General features: G+C 39.7%; 1 protein-coding gene across 2 annotated transcripts in view; it reads left to right on the forward strand.

The window, feature by feature from the left end:
• The first annotated feature begins 9,742 nt into the window (after window positions 1–9,742).
• The window catches only part of TBC1D5 (TBC1 domain family member 5), a 490,620-nt gene continuing 482,623 nt past the window's right edge, over window positions 9,743–17,739 (forward strand). Inside the window, exon 1 of one of the 2 annotated variants that reach the window (XM_019726007.3) lies at window positions 9,743–9,944. The gene's annotated coding sequence lies outside the window, so the exon portion shown is untranslated. The remainder of the gene's footprint in view (window positions 9,945–17,739) is intronic. The other variant, XM_074312797.2, reaches the window with a different exon arrangement.

Here is a 17,739-nt window from a genome sequence, read left to right on the forward strand (position 1 = left end):
TTGCCCTAGAGGAAGGAGTAATGGAAACTCTGTGACTAGCCTGAAACCTCTGTACACATTTCGAGTCCACCTGGGGCACAGGGAGGGGGTCAAAGGTCAGGGCTCAGGAATTAACCTGGAGGATTAGCTTCAGGGTTGTCAGGTTTTCAAGATGGAGTCAGCTCCATCCACATATCCTCTTTCCTCTGTGCTGTTTCTGGGACTTGTTTCCGAATGCGTGGAGAGATGGACGCTACTGAGGTTAGGTGGGGGGAAGAGAAGGTGAATGACAGAACTTTAGCTCTCACTGACTCAGTTGGTGTTTGTTTATGGTCAAAAAAGTACCTACAGACAGTGCCGGGGTGGGGGTCGGGGGTCAGGGGATGAGGAGTGTGGGACGTTGCCAATTGTTTTCCTGGTCTTTAACATCATCTATCATCTTCTGTTTCAGAGGAAAAGAGCTTACAAAACAGTATTTTAAGAATACATTTTCTTCTCAGTAATAAAAGTAACACTGACTTATAAAACAAAAAATAGGTTTTCAGTCCATCATCATCAATAAAACAGTTGAAATTCCACCTGGACTTTAACAACTGTACCTCTCTCATTTTAAGTCCACAATACCATTGGCAATCTTTCTCCTTTTCTGAATCTTTATGAGCATTTTAACAGAAAATTGTAAAGCAGCCTATCAGAATCTCCAGATAGTCCCTTTGTGAATCCAAATTGTAGGCAATGCTTTTAAAGACTTTTGCCCCTAGGAATATACCTTCAATATTTTAACATAAGATATAGATGTTAAATGAGAGAATAGTATGAGATACAAAATTTAGCCTTATTTCATCTTCTCAAGAGTGTATCTGTTCATGTCTTACGGCATATATAAATGAATCGATAATTGGACATCAGGAGTTGGCTAGATATGTGACACTTATGACACTACAGAATTTGGAAGGAATAGCATTATGCTTGAAGGAATAGCATTACGTTCTTTAAGTATTTTTGATAGAATAGTATTTCAACCTCTGGTGGTTCTACATATAATTTAAAGTAAATGTAATACTTAATTAATTATTGTATAGCATCTAATGTCCTTCAAATGAGCCAAGTTAAATGACAAGCTACAAATTATCCCGCTTTAATCGATTTTAACTGTACAGGTGAACAATAATTGAAAACATGATCTTTGGAGGATCTGTAAGTTAAAAAGTAAACAGAAACATAAAATGTCAGTTTTCCAGGTTCGTGAAGCTGACTCATTTATGAGGATTTCCCAATAGATCCCAACAAAGAACAATCGGTTAAAGAAAACTACTAAAATTTGAAACAAGAAACAGAATAAAATATTGGCACTATCCACAATATATCTAAGAAAATGTTAGATGTATTTTTATTTGGATTATAAATTTGCAGCCTTTTTGAATGAAAACTACTTTATTCAGTCACCTATTAAACATTCACTTGTATTATGCTGTATATTACTTGAGGCTTCGTCCATAAGATAAAATTCCCAGAGTAATTTTTCTAACGGAGCCCATAACTCTTTCATCACTTTTATCCCTGAATATGCATGATTTTCCATTACTGTTTATAGTTAGGACTTCTGTCTTTACAGTATATGGGCACAAAAAGCTATGTTATATTTGCCATGGGAACTATAATTTTTAAGGCACTGTGCTAGTAAAATCTTTACCTTTATTCTATTACCATAATGTAGATTTTGTATTTTATGGAGGATTGCACATTGAAGGAGCATAGTGTTATATCAGTGCATGGCCTGAGTTGTTAGTTACATCATGGTGTGTCTTATTGTTTTAAAGCAGCCGTCAGGGAGCTTATGATGGTGTCACAAGCAACTTGATCAGCTTCTAAGGTCGGCTACCTGTTCTTGCCTTCGCTCATTACTCCCCATATTTTAGTCTCGCTTTATATTTGAATTATTCACCCTGTCCTCTGTCATGGGACTTTGCATTGCCTCATCCTACAATAAGCAGAGTATATTTCCACACCATTGATATTGGATGTGGCCATAGGACTTATTTTATCCCATAGAATTGGGGAGAAGTGACAGTGTGCCATTTTGGAGCCCAAACCACATGAGTTATTGGACGTTTCTACTTGTTCCTCTTGTACTTCTGTCATGAGCAGAACATGAACATCCCTAGGTAGCTGCTGGTCCCAAAATGACGACATGCAGAGTAGACCTGAACCGAGCCCAAAGTCCAGTTTGGCCCAGCCAAGCTCAAGCTAGATCATGTGAACCACAGCCAACTTGTAATTCCTGAACAAGAAAAAGAAAAATGCTTTTGTAAGTCATTGAGATATTGGAGTTGTTTGTTATGCATCATTGTTCCAATAATACCTAATTAATACCTTTCCCACTGTTGATGGTTTTCATGCATTTGTCTATCTGTGTGCATGCTTAGCACTTTTGGGGCACTATTCATATGGATGGAATCAACTGGAGCATGCAAAGGACCCCATGAGACATTTTTGCTATGAATTCCCAAGCTAGCAGAGAAATGTTGCATATTTTCGATGTTCATATCTCAGTCACCATTGTAAAGGACTTCTAGGTAGGCATTCAGCCTAACAAAACTGTCTGGTGATTTGCGGTTCCACTCCTTTTGTTAATGAGTGATGACTCATCCATTCAAATTGTAAGGACTTCTGTGAAAGATTTTCTTTCTCTTACGTCATGTGTTTGGGGCATTAATACATTTGAGCCAGCATCTGGACATTCTCATAAATTAGCATGTGAACCTAACCAAGTTTCTTTATTTTAGTGGACCAAGTACTCATATCTTATTTATATCAAGGCCCTGATGGTGGTGAACAGACTCTAGGACAGCTCCCAATTATCCCTGTCTCCTAGTACCCATGCCCTGTGTGATACCCTCCCCTTAAGTATGGAAAGGACCTGTGACTAGTTTTTAATAAACAGTATATTCTACAGGTGGTGAGCTGGCACTTGTATAATTATGTTGCATAAGATTGTAATGTCTGTCTTGCTAGGAAACTCTTTTGCTGGTTTTGGTGATGCAAGTTGCTTTGTAGTTGAACTGCCCTATGAGAGGCCCATTTGGCAAGCAACGGAGGGCAGCCTCCAGCTGACAGCCAGCAAGAAACTGAGGCCCTCAGTCCTGCAACTGGCAAGAAACTGAATTCTGCCAGCAAACCCTGTAAGCCTAGAAATGGATCTTTCCCCAGTCAAGCCGTGAGATGAGACCACAACCTCAGCCAACAGCTTGATTGCAAACATGAGAGAGATCCTGAAGTAGAGAACCTATGTAAGCCATGCACAGACTCTGGACCTGCAGAAACTGAGATTATAAATATATGTTGTTTTAAGGAGCTACACTTGTGGCAATTTGTTTTGCCTCGATAGATAAGTAAAATACTGTTCAACCATGTAGCAAGTTAACGATTTCCATAATGTGATATATTTTTACTTTTTTTCATATCAAACATTTACTGAATACCTACCAGATGCTAAGCACTTCTTACAACACTGCTGTTGCAGAGATGAATGTGACATACTGCTTACCTTTGAGGAGCTGACAGTCTAGGGAATGTCAGGCATTCAAGCAGCTGGTCATGACACAATGGGACAAACATTATAACAGGGATATAAACTAAATGTATTTACACTTTTCTTGGCACAGCATTTTATGCCTACATCTGGAAAAAAATGTACGGGTCTCGTATGGCATATAGATACTATAAAATCACTGTTGAAGGTGTTTACTAAGGAACCATCTGTACATTCCTGACCAAGAATAAGTAACCCAATGAAAGTAATTGCTATCACAGAGAACAAAAGCTTCAAAGAAATGGCTTTACATAGTTGTGATCATGACTTTATTGTCCTTCCACAAAACTATGGAAAATCAAAATTGATTATCTTCCTCCTATAAGTTGTTTTCTCCTTATTGGATAATGTTTTGAGATATGGTACTTTCAGGATAATAAAGTTAAGGTATTGCTTTTAGTGTCATGACATTTAGGCATATTTGCATGTGTATCATAGATGTTCAGGTGGTACAACAAAAGTGCATTTGTCTTTTTGATGTCCAAAGTAAAGTCCAGAATTTGCTATTTTGTGTGTGCAAACAATAAATCCCAATCATTATTGTTATATCTAGAATAATTTGCTCTTCCTAGAGACTGAAGGTATATTTTTCTGATCAAAACTTTTCTGACCAAGCTTTTAAGATATAAAAATAATGTAATACAAAAGTAATATTTATTTTTATAATTAAATAGTCACCATGTAGTAAATACCTTACTTAATAGTGGATTATCCCAATTAATGTTCATAAAAACCTAATAAATTAGAGACTATTATTATCCCCATCTCACAGATGAAACTGAAGCCACAGAAGGTAAGTAACTTAAGTTACTAGCTTGAGATTACATCATTAACAAGTAAGGGAAACTGAGATTTGAACTTGTGCAATTCCACCCTGGGTTCTATGCACTCAGCCTCTATTCTATTCTGCTCCCTAATGTCTCTGACTGCTCCAAGATTTGTAAGGGCAATTTTCAGCATGGGTGCTCTGGTGATCATAAAAAGCATAATGGTGCAAAAATGGGCCTTGCAGTATCAAAGTATTTGATATTCCTCATATATCCATAAATGCTGACATTGTTTCCTTTAAGGGCAAGTGAATTTATCTATTTATGTTTCAAAAATTGATCTAGACAGTCTTTCATGAGATTCTCCATATATCAACTTAGTTAACAATATAATGCCTTACATATTGTGTCAGGTAGATATAGGGTATGCAGATTTTTAAAAAAGATTTTAAAATTCAGTGGCTTATCTAAGGTTGAGGTTTATTTCTCTAATTTAAAGGTGTAGCAGGGAAGTCACGGTTGGGAAGGCAGCTCTCCCAAGGTTGGGGAGGGAGTTCAGGGACCTGGTTTCCTTCCATCTTGTTGCTCTGCCAGCTCTGCACACTCACTGGAAGCTGGGTCACCACCATGTCTGTGCCCAGGTGGCAGGAATAGAGAAAAGGCAGTACAGGGCAAGCAACTTTCTTTTAAACAAGTGATGCGGAAAATATCCACATTGCACCCTTTTATACTCTATAAATGAAAACAAAGTCACATTGCCACACCCAGTCACAAGGCAGAATGGCAAATGCAGTCTCTAAACAGATGGCCATGGGCCCAGCTAAAAGTCAATTCCAATGAAAGAAGAGAAAATTAAATTGGGAAGAAAAGAGGAGCTAGTAGTCCATCACACATAGCTATGCAGACACTACATGCAAATCAACTTCTGGTTTCAGCATTCTTTTTTTTTTTTTTTTTTTTTTTTGTAGGCTTCCTTAGAATAATATCGTTCTTGTTTTTCATGATGTGGATGAGAGTTAAAATGACTTTTAAAGCCCATTATCACTAAAGCCTAATATCGCTATCAATTGGTTTCATACTTGCTAATAACACCTACTCTTTAATTACAGGGTTAGTAAATGGATACTTGCTTTATATTAGATGAGAGCATTTTGAAATTGTGTATGAGAAGGGTGCATATGTGTACTGAGTCACCAATGGAAGGAATGCAGTGAACATGTACTGTTTTTTCTGCCAAGCATCCTTTTCCACTTCTGACAAATAGCCACAACCCTTCTTTAGGAAACTGACTCTGTCCCACTCCTTCTGGTTGTCAGTGTGGTTGAGGGCACTTTGCAAGTGCCTTCTGAGGAAAGTCGCCTTAAGTAGTTTTCTCTGCATGCAACTCCTCAGGTTCTGTGTGACCATTACGTAGATTCCATCAGATGAGCCCAGCCCTGGGGCCCCAGGTATACGATCTCTTCCTTTTATCTGTTTGGCTAAGGGGTAATACAGTTCCTTCCTGCAGTCGGTAATGTCTGGGTAAACTACTCAACTTTGGCTCTCAGCTCTTCCATCACTTGTGTAACTCATTCCCTGTATTAGATCCCTTCTGTTGTAAGCAACTGAAGAGGTTTCCTGGTCAGACCCTGACTGAAGAAATGGCCTACTCCATTGGGTTGTTACAGGTCTAGACATGCACAAAGACTAATTAGTTGCCTTTTAGTCTCAATTCTCAGTTCTTTCAGAAAGAGAAGCTGGTTGGCCCTGTTTGTTTCAGGTTCTTGATGGCTTTTGTGGGTGGGAGAAGGGAGAGGTGATTGAAGTTGGTGGGAGATAGGTTTTATGATGAGCTGGGCAAACAGCCCCCAAATTAGCTTCTAAAGCAATAGAGAATGGGGAGAGGGAGTATCCAAAACTGTTATCCCACAAAACTTTTAGTAATTTTTATTATTAGCCTTACAATTGTTGTTATCATCTTAATCATCTTTGTAGTCAAAATAAATCTTAAACAATCTTTATCATTTTTTTAACAGTGAAAGGCTTTAGCTAGTCATTATCTCTGCCTGGGGTTAGCTGCATTGTAATGGATGGCTCCAGAAGATGAAAAGTTCTTCAAAGCCTAAAATGCAAAAGAATGTAAGAATTTAGATTTCTTTATATTACTCATAACTGTGACCCCTAACTCTAGTATGAGGGTGTGCCAGAGGAAGTCCTAGAGTGGGAGTGTATTGCAGTTCGGGTTTCCAGAAGAGGAGACATCAAGATGGGATTGCATGTACAAAACTTTTATGGACAGAACATACCAGTGAAGCATAAAAGGAAGGAAGCAAGAATGGGAGGGAGAGTCTTCTGGCCACAGTGCAGATCTGATACCTGTAAAAGCTAAGGGGAAAGGAAGGAAGATTGGCTAAGAAGATCCTAAGACTGCAGCTGGTTGTAAGAAAGTTTCGACCAGGCCTGTGGGGAATTCTTGAGCCCAAGTTGTCCACTAGAGGAATCCTGCCTCTCTTGATAATGAGTCTGCACTAATACCCCTGCTGTGCTCAGTCACTGACTGGGAGTAGCCCAGTGGAAATGTGGCCTCCGCGTAAACACAATGGTGGATCCAACAAGGTGGCAACTGAGGCTGAAAGTCAACTATGTTCCCTGTAGTGGGAGATCTGAGCAGAGTATTTCCATGGATGAAAATAGAAGATAGCAAAGGTCTGTTCCACATACAGTCCATGCTTATCAGACCCATTGCACTGCCAGATGGCAGGATGGACATCTTGTTATCATGTTAGTCTGGTCCACGATGGCAATTTCAGGATCTGATGGTGGCCTCTTTATCCACGCAAGTTGAGAGAAATGGTGGAGAGAAGAGTGGATGTGGATATTGGCCTGGCCAGAGTAGGTCCCGCTGAGTGTCCCCAGAGGCACAGGCCTAGAGGAGAGCTTCCACCTTTCCAAGAGAACACTTGCATTTGTGTGTGTGTGTGTGTGTGTGTGTGTGTGTGTGTGTGTGTGGTAAGCCACGTCTCAGAACACAAACAGGTGGAAGGATTTGTCAATCATCTGTTCTCTATGAGTATGGCTCTTGTAAAGTTCAATGTTGTCACTACAAAGCCTTCTTAAGGCCTAGGTCTAGAACTGACATAATCATTTTGCCACATTCTATTGTTTAAAGTAGGTGACAAGTCCAGCCCAGATTCAAGGGGAGAGGATTACACAAGGGTGTGAATTCTGGGGAGGCATGGTTCATTTTGGGCCACCAAAATAACATTCCCCAACATTCTCCAGAGTCTGGACTTTGGACTGGACATTTAGAATGGAAGGCTACTAGCATATCCTAGGTGGTAGCTGAAAGTATTGGGTGGGATCCCTCTGTGGGTGTATACATTGGTGAGTGTGGAAAAGAATCCATCAATGTTGCAGACATATGATTGATATCTTGAGGAGTGATTGAAGGGGTTTAGAAACCTTCCCCAAAATGTGCCAATTTGGCAATGTGGACTATTTTGAGCTGAAGACAATCAAGATCCAACAGATTCAAGTAAAACTTTTACCTTTCCCTTAACTACTGAAAGAATTTAGATAGACTTCCTGGAGCAGAAAGAAAGCTATTAGCAGAGATAACTTTTTATCTGAATAACCTATCTGTATGGCAGGGCAAACATTTAATTACCAAACATCTACTCTTCTTATTTTTCTGTGAATTAACCTTTCCCTCCTTTAAGCACTGTCCCATTTGCCATTCCTTAGTTCAGGACGGCATACAGCAAGTCCTTGAATAACATTATTTCCATTCAATGTTGTTTCATTATAATGTTTATGAGATGCCTTAAAAATTATTTTATATCAATCAGCCTATGGTAAAATTGGTTTTGCTATACATTGTTTCACTCAAAGATGCAGAATCTATCAGTAACATTAAGTGAGGACTTACTGTATAAGCTTCAAAAGCCCAACTTGCCCTTGGGGCTCATTGTTAGGAGACCCCATACATATGTAATTAAATTTGTTTTTTCTCCTGTTTTTTAACCTGCTATGTTAATTTGATTGTTAGACCAGCCAAAAAACCTATAAGGGTAGAAGTCAAATTTTGCCTTCCCAACATGATTTTCCTAGTTTCTCAGAAGCTCTTGTTAATATGTTTCTTGATCAACACTTACCTCAATGTTTTCTGGGGTTTTGTTAGTTCTGCTACTTGAACATTATGTCAGTATTCACTAGTTTAATAGCAATGATGACTGGTCTAACCAGAATTGCCACTTAGTAAGTTTTTACATTTTAATTATTTGCCCTGGTTAAATCTGGCCAGAACCACTAACTTAACATGTCCAGGTTCTGCATCAAAGAGGGGCAACAGAAAGAGAGGGAAATCTCTGTGTGAAGGGGAGGGTTTGTTGTGAAGAAAAGTTTCCCGCATAGGGACCCTCATTTGAAGCTAGATAATCTTTGGAAATTTGATGTTTCTCTGGCTTGGTTTCTTTTTTCTGTACTCAACAGTTTATCAATTTCCTTTGGAGCTCTTGATGAAGACAGGCTGATAAGAGACTATAAAACTTTTTTACTAGGCAAAGCCTTTACTAGTCTAATGAGCATTACCACTCAAAGTCTTTCATATTGGGGAGAGAATCACTAGCATTCCACCTGTGCTTGCGTTAAAGAGAATCTTAAATCATGATTAAGCAGAGGTAGAGGGCAACAAGACACAGGGTTCAGTCTTGTCTGCATTCTGATAGTCAGCAGACTTATTACTGAGACACCATAATGCTAAAGACAAATATCATCCTAGGTCATGTGGAAAAGATAAAATCTGAGCCTAGTATGTTTGTAAAAATAATTGTTGTATATTATTTCTACATGGGTTATACTAAAGTAGGTCCGCACAAAATGTTAATACTCCTCCAAAACAGAGGAAGTGACAGATTAGCTGGGTCTTGAAGCATGAACAGGAGTCTACTCAGCTATAGAAAACTGTCTAATGGAAGACCATTTGCATAAAACTAAGAAATGTTCATTTTTAGACTGGAGGGCCAACCTCTCTGGAGGGTCTCAGGGGCTGACATTTCCCTGTCTTACCCAGGGAAGGTGATGGTGAGTGTGAGTGAGTGTCTAAGTCCCAGTGGCAGGTTCCCAGCTTCCAGGTGAGCACTGGACCAGGGATGCGGTGGAGGGGTAGCTGGAAGGGGTGGTAAGCTAGAGGGAGGGGGAAAAAAGCCGCCTGCGCTTTGTCAGCCAGACTTCTCAGCAGAGGAGGGCTGAGCGAGTGGTTCACTCCCCACGTCGTGCCTACTGGGCCCCAGAGACTTGGACCCAGGAGCCAGCACGTCGCGCGCCCGCGCAGTCTCTAGGCCCAGGCGGGCGCCTGCGCACGAGCGTTCCGGACCCGCGAGCCGCGGGGTTATTAGAGGTGGAGCGCAGGGAGGGCGCGCAGCAGGAGGCGGCCGCCGTTACGGCGCGAGCGTGGTCACGTGGTCGCTGGTCACCGCCGCCGCCTCCCCTCCCGCCCTGTTCTCTTTCTGGTCGGCCCGGCGGGTTCCACGAGCGCCGGGCAGAGACAGAGGGAGAGAGAGAGAGAGAAAGAGAGGGGAGGAGGAGGATTCAGGGAGTAGGAGCTGGGGAGCCCTTCTGCGCCACAGGTAAAAAAATAATGATGATGATGATGATGATCATAAAAAAGCCGAGCACTCGGAGCGCCTTCGCCTTCCTCCAGTGCAGCCCCCAAATGTAGTGGCTCCCGCCCCGGCCTCCCGATCAGCTTCTCAGGACGAGTCCCGCCTCCCCTCCTGTCGCTGCTGCAGCTGCCGCCGCCTCACGGGAAGGCCTGAGGGTGCGGGTGCTGCTGCTGCGGACGGGTAGTCGCACCGCCCCCGGTTTGTGCGCTTCCCGGATCGGCGTGGGGGTTGGGTGGCGCGAGGGGAGGCTCCCCCAGCTCCAGGGCGGGCAGGGCGAGGAGGCTGCTTATCCTAGCCTGCCTGCCTTCCCTCACTCGGGATGGTGGGGTCTAGGATGCAAGGCCACCTGCAGCAAGAGGGCAGACAGAGCCTGGTGGCTGGACTAGGGCTCAACTTCCTACTTGGTAAATTTCCCTGTTCATTTCAGCCTTGGGCAGCACGCTTCCTTCCCAGGCCGGAAGCGAAACCGACCCGGAATCCCAAATATTTTAAAATGCACCCTTTAGAAGAGAGAAGCCTTTCACCCTTGAGAAAAGAAACGTGACTTTGTTTTAGTACGACTTAAGTTTATTCACCTGTAAGAACATGCAAGTTGAGCCCTTTCGGGATACGAGAAAAACTTTGCAGAGGGTGAAAGTCGATTACCTCCCTCCCTCCTCTTTTCCTGGAAAAATGAACACAGACCTCTCAAACTGTTCGGTTCTGCAAGTGACTTAAAGAGTTTTTTTCCATTAAACAGTTATTAACAGTTTTAGTTCAGGAATATGATCTATGCTTAAAGTTTACATTCTTTAATTTTTTTTTCAGAATGACTTTCTGGGAAGAGTCATTTGTCAACCTTGAATTGGACTAAGTCTTGAAATTGTAACATGCAGGTTGCACACCTTTGGGCCGGATTGCAAGTTTCTAGATCCAGTCATTCTTTTGTACTCTTTGTACAACAAAATACAGCCTCAATAAAACTATATATTATTAGTGTTGTGCTGTTATACAAAATAGTGACTCAAAGCAGGAAGCATTAAATGTAGGCATTGTTGAAATCTTTGAACATTTTTCATTGATATCAGTGATAAAGAAATTCAATTATATGTTGTTTATTTTTCTTAATGAGCTTTTCTGATTCCACATCTTGGTATCTCTAAATTCATATGTAATACTGAGCATTTAAAATTTTTACAACTATCTGCGCTGGAGTCATGTAGAGAGCAGTGCTTCTCAAACTTTACTGTGCCTAAGAATCCCTTAAGGCTCTTGTTTAAAAATGCAAATCCTGATTCGGTAGATCTGTGATGCAGCTTGATATTCTGCACCTATAAGCTTCTGGGTACTGCTGAACAAGGAACCATCCTTGAGTAGCAAGGATGTAGATAACTTGGCCTTAGCCAAGATGATGTTGTCAGTGAACAAGTGCCTTTTAATAATTCACCTGGGTCTAGTAGAGGTGGCTTAAGGGAAGGGGCAAATGGCAGGATGAACTGGGATGGCTTATGCGGAGTGAGCAGACCAAGTCTGGGTCCCAGGGTATCCTGACTGGATTCAGATTTTTTTCTAATGCATGTTTTAAAAAATGTAAATTGAAAAGTCTAAAAGTATCACACACCTCATATACTTGATGTACATTAAGGAAAATGGTTTTACTTTAAAACAACTTTATGGAAGTATAACATTATCTACTTTTAATTTTTATAGTCGTTAGTACTTTCCCATTGTTTCTTCATGTTATTAGATAATATTTATGGGTCTAGTAGAGGTGGCTTAAGGGAATACTTAAGGGAATACTTTTGAAGTAGTTACTAAGTGCCAGGCACTGTTTTAAGTACTTTACCAATCTTAACTCATTTAATCCTTGCAACAACCTTTAAGGAAACTGAAACAGACAGAGGGTAAAAGTCACATTCTCAGGTTTACACAGCTAACACCAAGCTGGGATTTTGGGTGGCTGACTCTACAGTCCATGCTTTTAACAAATCTTCACTATGCTGCCTTTTTAGAAGATAAATTAGTGATACTGTTTTAAATCCCCTTTCTTAGTATTGTTGAGAATTATGAGCTTGACTTTCATTTTAAAATTCAAATTTGTCAACCTTTCATTTCCCCTATTTTATCTCACTTTAAAATGAAGAACTGCCTCAGTGCTTGTAATCTCTGCAAAGTAAGTTACTGAAATTTGCAAAGCTTTATTTTGTTTGCTCTTGTTTGCTGGACCAGTGTCTTTGTAAGTTTGTATGTCACTGTTAAATGTAAAAGTACTATCTGCTTCTGTTTTACCCTGCAAATTTTCAGTCCTTTATTTCTTGCCTGTCTTCCACTTCCTCATGCATACTTGGTAGATTTATTCGCTATTTGTTATCCCAGCATTTAGGATTTTGGGGGAAATTGACTGGGATACTGACTTTTTTTTGGTCAGTGAAGATAATAAACTAAGCATTGGTTATTATCCTATTTTAACACTGAAAAAGTAACAAGGACAATCTCAGAATAAAGGATGATACTTTAAGTTGAACAATTTGTGCTTTTTAAAAATGTTAATATATCATCTGTCCCCCACCCCGTTTTTGTCTCAGACCACAGAAAACTTTGTACCATATCTGCACCAGGCTGAGGAATGGTGATTGTACACCTGACCTGAGACATTTCTCTTAATATGGACAGATCATTAGAATGGCAGTAATACACAGTGTGTGTACTAGAACTTGAGAAATGAGAAGTTGTGGCAGGGGTTAGTTGTGGCAGTGGAAGGAGGTGGGGGAGGGAGAGTATTGGGGTGAGGAGGGCCTGTGGCGCTGATTCCAGTAGCATTAATTCTCTATTACCTGGGATAATAGTGAGTTTGGGAAGGAAGTCAATAGAACAACAGATCCCTTTGTAAATATTTTCTCAAAGCTCATACTCTGTTATTGTGATGTCTGTTAAGATGCCATGCTGGCCAGTTACTTAGCCTCATAGTGCCTCACTTTTCTATTTTTAAAATGAGGATAATAATAGTAACTACTTTACCAAGCTGTTTTGAGAATTAAATGAGAATGTATGTATATGTGTGTGTGTGTGTATATATATATATATACATATATATGTATGTATATATACACACACACACACACACACACACACGTATATTATAATATTATACCTGGTCTTACGTTAATTTTTGCTCCAAAAGATGCATTAGAGCTGATGGTCTGGCAAGGTCTTATTTTCAGGGAAACACAGTATATGAGTGTATGAGTGGTGAATGTTTAAATTAAAAAAAAAAAATTATTGTAAAAGACACATTGCCATTAATCACCCTCAGAATATTCCTGTTTGCTTCAAACACACTTATCCCATTGTTCGTGCCACTTTTTGAAACAGTTCTGGAAGTCCTCTTTTGTGAGTGTCTTTAGTTGTGCTGTCATGGCTGCCTCGATTTCCTGAATCATTTTGACTTTGGGGAAGAGCCAAAAGTTCAATGGTGCCAGATCCAGTGACTAAGGTGGATGAGGACACATCGTAATGTTTGTATTTGACAGAAATTGCTGTATACCAGAAGCAATGTGTGACATGGAACATTGTCATAATGGAGGATGATTTATGGCACACTTTAAAACATTACCTTCTCTCAACCGTAGCTCACACCTGACTGACTGCACTGAACAAGTTGAAACTTGTCACATACAGTTACTAAGGTTTGACGTGCAGCTTCCCATATTGAAGATCCCTGCCTTTCGGTTGGATGGCACTCAGCAGCAACATTCACCATATGTTTTGATCACAATGGAAAGGCTCCGTGTCACATATCGCTTCTGGTACAGCAATTTCTGTCAAATAAAAACATGGTGTGTCCTCATCCATATTATTCACCGGATCTGGCACCATGCGACTTCTGGCTCTTCCCCAAAGTCAAAATGAACATGAAAGGTAAATGTTTTGAAACGATTCAGGACATTGAGGCAGCACGATAGCACAACTAAAGATATGAAAGAAGAGGACTTCCAGAACTGCTTCAGAAAGTGGCAAGAACCATGGGATAAGTGTGTTCAAAATGAGGGGTTGTATTTTGAGGGGGATTAATGGCAATGTGTCTTTTACTGTAATACATTTTTAATTTAAACATTCACCATATTTCTTGGTCCCACTTCATACATACATATATACTCACATATAGACATATATAGACATAAAATGTGCTTAACATGTATAACATTATATATATATATATATATATATATAATGATTTAGGTAGTGTCTGGCACCTAGTTATTACTTCCATGTAAGTGTTAGATATAATGTTTGACTGTAGATAATCTGCAATGTGGTTAATGATTATCCACATGATCAAGACTGACTATATTTGAATGAACTTAATAGAAATTGTACATTTATTTGGTATATGGCTGTATGTGCTAAGAAAACAGTTTGGATGAAAATAAAAAATTGTTATAGAAATGCTCTTATCTCTTTGGAGAATTAAATATTAATAAGTATGGTTTGGCAGCTCAGATTTTTCAAAAGAAGGAAGCAAGGCTGTAGAAATAATAAAAGATGTTTTGGTGGTGGTGTGAAAGGATCAATTTCAGGTGTAGTGTTGTGAATCCTAGAATAAGATAACCTTTTTTCTGAAGGCTTCTCTGACTATATAAGTTACACCTTCCTCAACTGACTCGTTTGCTCCTTAAAATAATCCATCTTTGCTTTCTCCGGACCTGCCCTAGCCCCTTTTCTGAAACCCATGGTGGCATATGTGTCTCAGAAGTAAAAAGTTTTTGGGATTTAGAAAATTAATGTGATGTATATGCTGCATATTATGAAACCTCCTGTGGATAGGAGCAGTCACCCCATAATCATACACGTTAATTTTCCCAGTGAAATTATACATATTCACACTAAGAAGACTATAAAAAGCCTCATGTTAGGCCATGTTTTGTTGACAACTTAGAGAAGAATTTTCAGTTTTTAGAGTTTTTTGTATTTGTGGAGTTGGCAATAAAGGATAGGGGTCTGTAAATACACACACACTAGAGGTATATTCATCATAGTACATGTCTTTTTGACTAGACAGAGAGTATGGGATCTCTGTGTTTGTATCCTTAGCACCTACTATAGAAATTGACATACAGTAGGTGCTCTTAAATGTCCATCATTTTGTCTGAAAAACATCTACAGATGACATCGTTTAGTCATGGTTCTGCACTGCCTGGCATATCTGGTTGACACCATGAAAATATTTAATAATTTCAGATTTATTATTTTTCTTAACTCAGTTGCCAAGGAAAGGTGGTTACTGGATTATTTTTCTGAAACAATAGATTTAAGAGATTTGAAATAGGTGTTATAGACAATTGCAGATTTTCATATGTTGGTGTTGAAAAGAGTGCTTACCTTTATCTTTTTATAGGTCATTAAGTCTGTTTAGGAGAATGATTTACTTTTCAAAATTGATTTGACTTAGTTTAATTTATGACAGACTAGTTTTGGTCTATCTGTCTAAAAATATGTTGCTGTGGGTGCATATCTTGAGTTGAATTGTTACAGTTTGATAATTTAGCCTGCCATGTGAGAAAAAGTTTTTTTCTTCTATTACAAAAAGTGATGCCTGCTATGGAAATTTCATAAAAATAAATGATCAAAAATAATTACCCACACTATTGTAAATTTCTTAAAGTTTTCTTCAGGGTTATCTTGCCTTGAGAGAGGCTGAACAAAATTCACATTTGTATTGCAAGTACTAGTTTTGAAAACTCAGTCACAAATGCTGGTTAGCTGGAATGTTTTATCCCCTAGTGTTACTAGATATTTTGTCCCTAAGATAAAAAGGTTGAATCAAAGTAATTACGTCTCTACTTTTAAATAGTGACTCTTTAAAATAATTAGATTAGTGAGAAGTAAGCCCCCAATTCTGATATAACTACTTTGGGGGAGATGTACCCTCCTTCTGATGGAGTTGGGGTGATAACAACAGTGCAAGAAGACTGAGCCCAAGTCACTGGCCCTGGCTGCAGAGGCATGCATGCTGCTTGCTGATAACCTGTAGGGAACAGAATCAACCCATTTAGAGTTTCCCAGAACAGGTACTTTTGGGGTTGTTCCAGTAGCTACTTTTGAGGAATCCAAGAGGAGTTACTAACTTTACATATCTTGCTATCCTGGGATGAGACAGTGGATTGATTGTCCTGGATCCCTGGTGGGGTTTGCAGGCGGGTGGGGGATGATAGAGTTGATAGGAGTTGGCAGTTGGTCGCACTTTTCCATCTTTGTCTACTGAATTCATTAAACTAGGCTTCTTGAAATCCAAGAGTCTTGTGGTAAAAATGTTCATTTTGATAGGTAAGATGTTTGTGGTGTAGGGAGGCTTGGGGTAAATTGCCTCCCTTTTCTAACCTTTATTTCTGTTAACTAATTTAGGGGTAATTTTAATTTCTTTATCCTGTGTTGTATGTGTATGTGTATTGTGGATATACACAGATAAACATGTATGTGTAGATACACTTTTTTTTAACTAAAAGTGGATTCATGCTATTTTGGTGCTTGTGTTTGTTTTTCATTTTATATTACTAACGTTACTCTAACATAATTTTTAGTGGCTCCATACTTACTGTTATAAAGACAGAAAAAACTTCTGAAGAGTCTGTTATCTTAGATCTCCAACCCTGATTTCTTCCTGAGCTTTAGACCTGTGTATCTGATTGCCTACTGGATAACTCCCCTTTTGCATGGCCCACAGAAAACTCAAATTCAGTATGTCTGCAACTAACTGAACGTACCATCTTCTCTTCCAAAACCTATTCCCCCTCCCAAGTTCATTATCTCAGTGGATGGCACTACCAACTCTCTAGCTGTTCAAGCCAGAAATCTGGCAGGCACATTTTACCCCCTTTCCCAAATTTTCACTTCAAGGCATTAAGCTCTGTGGATTCTACCTCTTAAATCCACTGTCCTTCCCCCCAACCCCCCCCCCCCCCACACACACACACTACTTCTACCCTGGTATAGTATATCTTGAGCTACCAGATTTACCATCTCTTGCCTATGTTTCTGTAAGATTTTCTGATGATGTCCCTGTAGCCATGTGTTTTTTTCCAGCTGTCACCTGGATCTCTTAATTACTCTATAGGTTCAATACTCTCCGTTACCTATTTCTTGGTCTTATCTCTTCCTTCTGCTTCCCCATACTCTTCATTTCATTATAAAGTACTGAAATCTTTAGTTTTTGGGACTGTTTATGATTCTGCTTGCTTCAAGCCTGAAGTATTCTATTTCTTGATCTTACTGACTCTTGTGAAGTCTTAGCTTAAATGGCATAGCTCTAGGAAGCCTCCTTATACCACTAAGTCTGTGTTACACCCTTACTATTTGGTCAGATACCCTGTGCTACTCCATAGCATTAACTAAGTATTATAATTGTCTTTTTACCTAATAGTCTGTGTCCCACTTTTGACTCTTCGGGGAGCACCAAAGCCATGTACACCAACTTTACTCATAGTCCTGGCACTATGTCTATTAAAAGTACATGGTCCGTTTCAGGTACTGAAAATAGAGCAGTAAATAAGAGCATTTATTAACTGCTATGTGGTAAACCACTCCAAAACGTAGTAGTTTAAGACAACAGTAGTATTTATTTACTCATGGTTTTATAATTTGTATAGCACTTGGCGGGGGTAGTTTATCTCTGTTTCAATTGGTGTCAGCTCACTGCAGGTTACAGTTTCCACTTCCAGGATGATTAACTCACAAGACTGGCAGTTGATGCTGGCTGCTGCCTGGGAGCTCAACCAGGGCTGTT

The sequence above is a fragment of the Rhinolophus sinicus genome, chromosome 5, assembly GCF_057876585.1.
Source record: "Rhinolophus sinicus isolate RSI-liver-muscle chromosome 5, RSI-T2T, whole genome shotgun sequence".
In the NCBI taxonomy this organism is placed as follows: domain Eukaryota; kingdom Metazoa; phylum Chordata; class Mammalia; order Chiroptera; family Rhinolophidae; genus Rhinolophus; species Rhinolophus sinicus.